At 34.6% G+C, this 4,401-nt stretch overlaps 1 pseudogene; it reads left to right on the plus strand.

Annotated features, from left to right (window-relative positions):
• The first annotated feature begins 259 nt into the window (after positions 1-259).
• Positions 260-1,275, plus strand: LOC122229231 (annotated as a pseudogene).
• Positions 1,276-4,401: the final 3,126 nt, after the last annotated feature.

The following is a 4,401-nucleotide window of genomic DNA, read 5'->3' on the forward strand; positions in this document are numbered from 1 at the left end:
TTGGCAACAAAAAGATGGTTGAATTCCAGAAGTTATGTGACATGTGAATTTTAGATTTTCAAAGGAAAAAGAGAAGGATAAACACTAAAAATAAAATCTAAAATGTATGTTCAAACACATTTGGATGACTTACTGTGATAATTTATCAAGTCATGGCTGTGAGAAATCTACCTACCACTCTAATTAAGAGACCACTGCCCGCCTTGGATGGGCCAGATGTCGGCAGCCAGGCTGTGGGGCTGATTTGCCCCTGACGGATATGTGGTTCTTGGTTGCTGCAGGCCCAGGTCCTTACAGCAGTGCCGGGTGCAGGGCTGAAGATGGTGATGGTCTGCTCACTGCTACTGAGCTGAGTGATTCCACCATGTCGCTGTCTCCCCTTGGCCAGCAGAGCTTCCCTTTTGACTACAACGATGGTGACAGGGTGGATGAGGAAGACCTGGATGAAGATGCTCATGATTCAAAGGCTAAGGTGGCGAGCCTGAAAGGAGTGGAGTTACAGCGGTACGCCAGTGTGGTTGAGTCAGACAACAACCGAGAAGAGCAGAAACAGGTGCACCTACCAGAAAGCCTCCTGACACCATGGGAACTGTGGTTCATTGGCAAAGAAAAAGAGGAACGAGACCATCTGCGACAGAAAGCACTGGAGGAATTAAGTTAGCGGCTAGAAAAAAAAAAAGAAAAGAAAAGAAATTGAAGAACGTTGAAAAAGAAAAGTAATTGCTGAAGAAAAGCATAGAGAATGGGTTTAGAATGAACAGAACCAAAAAGAGAGGGAACCAAAAAAATTAATGAAATGGAGAAAAACGCAGCAGAAGAACTGGGGAAAGAACATTTCCAAGAAAAGGCAAAGAAAAATATCAAGAATGATTAAAGAAAACAAATGCTGAAGGATGTGAGAAGAAAGAAGAAAAGGCTAAAAGAAAAACCAAGGCAAGCTGAATTACACAGAAAAAAAGGAAATAGCAGAAAAAAAGTTTAAGGAATGATTGGAAAATGCAAAAAAATAAACCTTGTCCAGCTGCAAACAGCTGTGGCTATGCCGATGGAAATCTTACAGAGTTTCACTGTGGAAATTCTGATCTAGAGCGAGCTTTTTATAATCCGATTCCAAAGACACCCATCCATATGCCTCCTTCCAAGGAACCTAAGGACCTATCAGGAAAGAAGACTAAAAGGACTATGATAAGTCGGTCAGGTGGGTCATTGTCTCTGGTGGTTCAGAAAGCCGGAAGCAGTGTTTGCCTTGGGAATCTGTGCAGAATACAAAGATAGTGGCATTGCATGATTTTACCTGGAACTATGTAATTTTAAAATTAGAATCATTTTTCCCTGCTCAGTCAGCCTGTCCATATTTGATGTGATTACTGACGAGTTCAAATTTTTGCTTTGTGTATGTTGTCCTTGGACTTAATTTAGGAAGATATTTTATATATCTTCATTTTTATAAGTGCTTTAAGGTTGATATTCACATATTGTTTCACAGGATAAGTGTGTGAATAACAATTGTGTTTATATGTAGTTTGCATTAAAACTATACTATGATACTAATAAAACCAACAATTGATACTGTGTTAAAGAAACCACTGACTATGAAGACATACGTGTTTAAATACATACATACATGCTTTATTGAATGTTGTATAATAGTGTTTTATTAAATGTTCTACTTAATAATACAAATTCATTTTTCCACATACTGTATTCACTCTGAAATTTAACATAACAAAATTGAGATAATTCTGTTCTCTCTGCAAATTTTCACTCATTCATTTGACCTAAGTATTATCTTTAATGACTATTTAGGTCACCCTTGAAATCTTTTGCAATTGACAGTTATAAGCCTTTGTAGGTAAGATAAAAAGTAATTAGTAAACTATTGTTCCCTACACAAGGAACAGAAATCTGTCACACAGAATATTACTATTAATCTTAATCATTGATATCCTTATTTTTATTTTCAGTATTGATAGAAAAAATAAGTTATTTCAGGATTTTAACTTTTATTATTTTGAGACGGCACAACATTTCATTATTTCATTATATTAATATTCAAGTATTTTGTTATTTCCCTGCTAGAAAGTGTTGAAATAATTATATTCCTGTTGTAGTTATGCTGCTGTGAATATTCAGGTTTACTTAAAGCAGTGTTTATATTAGTGAATATTGAAGTTCAGTTCCTACCAGTTGAATTGGTCTGTAAAAGGCCATGAGAAATCTAATGCTTAGATTTTTTTTAATTGTGAAAAAGTGTAAATTACTTAATTACCCAGATATAATTAGTTGAGACATTGTTGACACTTTCAGTATTCCACTTTATTTTTTTATTTATTTTTTTATATTAAATATAATTTGTTGTCAAATTGGTTTCCATATAACACCCAGTGCTCATCCCATCAGGTGCCCTCCTCAATGCCCATCACCCACTTTCCCCTCTCCCTCACCCCCATCAACCCTCAGTTTGTTCTCAGTATTTAAGAGTCTCTTTAGTATTCCACTTTAAAAGATACTGCATACACATGAAAAACAAAATCACTCTAGAGAAAATTGCAAGTTAATGTTTCCTATTCTGTTCTTCAATGGAAATAAAAATGAAAGGTACAATAAGACGGTCAGTGACCTAAAGTTAAAATGCAATATCTTTTGAGGGGAGAAAATAATAAGCCTAGCACTGAGTAACCTCTCTATACTTCTGTGGCCGGACTAGTAAATTCAAACCCCAGGATGGCATTCAGAGTAGCTCCCATTATTCTCTCCAATATTGTTTTACGCAAGGACTCATGAATTTTTACCTGATAGCTTCACCTAAAAACATTTTTAACAGCTTACAAATCATATCCCAATATGTCATTTAATATTTTGATGGAATAAAAGGACAGATTTGATATTTCCAGGAACATTTAAACCAGTATTTTTCCTTATATATTATGTGCTGTACATATCACACTGTTCAACATTTCTTTTTTTTTTTTTTACAGATTTGTTCTCTTTAGAAAAAAGAAAAAGAAAAAAGCTGTAATCAGTATTCTTTCGTAAGTCTTTTTTGTAGAAGAAAAACAACTAAACTAAGATGAGAATATATTTCATTCAACTGAAAACTTATTTCCAAAGTATCTGTAGTATTTTATATACCAATTAGCAATGCATTAGAATTCTGGACTCTACTTTCTCATTAATATTTAGTGCATCAGGGTGCCTGGGTGGCTCAGTCGGTTGAGCGTCCAACTTTGGCTCAGGTCATGATTTCACAGGTCATGAATTCTAGGCCCACATCAGGCTCTGTGCTAACAGCTTAGAGCCTGGAGCCTGCTGCAGATTCTGTCTCCCTTTCTCTCTGCCCCTCCCCCCATTCTCACTCTGTCTCTGTGTCTCAAAAATGAATAAACATAAGAAAATTAAAAACAATATGTAGTGTATCAGTCTTTTTTCATTAACCATTCTGTTTTGTCTTTTGTCGTGTGTTCCAATGTTTTGTTTTTGTAAATTAAACTATTCTGTTTTCATTGTATATTCATATAAATTTAGGAAGCAACTTTTCTTAGTTATTTTAAATGTTTATTCATTTTGAGAAAGAGAGAGAGTGCATGAGTCCGGGGAGGGGCAGAGAGAGAGAGGGAGAGCGAGAATCTCAGGCAGGTTCTGTGCTGTCAGTGCAGAGCCCAGCGAGGGGCTCCATCTCACGAACTGTGAGATCATGACCCTGAGCCAAAACCAAGAGTCGAATGCTTAACTGACTGAGCCACTTAGACACCCTTCTTATTTATTTTAGAAAAGCTTTCTGGAATGTTTATTAGGGTTGCTTTTAATCTATAGGTAAATTCGGGGAAAACTGACATCTTAGTAGTATTGTTGTCCAATTCTTGAACATGGTGTATGTCTCTATTTGTCATCTTTCATGTTTTGGTGGTATATTTACTATTTAAAATTCTATATTTTTGCATATATTTATAATTTATTTTTAAGTATTGATATTTGTTGGTGGTATATAGAAATAAAATACAATTGTATATATAATTATACATGTATAGAGTTATGTATGTATATTGTGTAGACAAAATACATGCATTTATTTATATTGTGTAGACAAAATACATGCATATATTAAAACACATACAAGGAGAAAGAAATGGGTCATGTTTTACCATAATTGTATGCTATTTTAGAGCATTAAAAGAGGATAATTCAAAAGTTTTTTTAAAATGCCATTTACTAAAGTTGTAAATTCATAGATCGCAAATCTTTCTTGGTAAGTCTTTAATATTGTTTTACTAAATTTTGTCATTTAATCTTGGAAATAGAAATATTCAAAAAGACCAGATCCTCCTCCTGAGAAGCAACATTTCATTTCTTTTTGTCAGTATGTGCACTTGAGAAATGAATAAGATGCATGCTGATTCTTCT

This window comes from Panthera leo, chromosome C2 (genome assembly GCF_018350215.1).
Source record: "Panthera leo isolate Ple1 chromosome C2, P.leo_Ple1_pat1.1, whole genome shotgun sequence".
NCBI lineage: Eukaryota > Metazoa > Chordata > Mammalia > Carnivora > Felidae > Panthera > Panthera leo.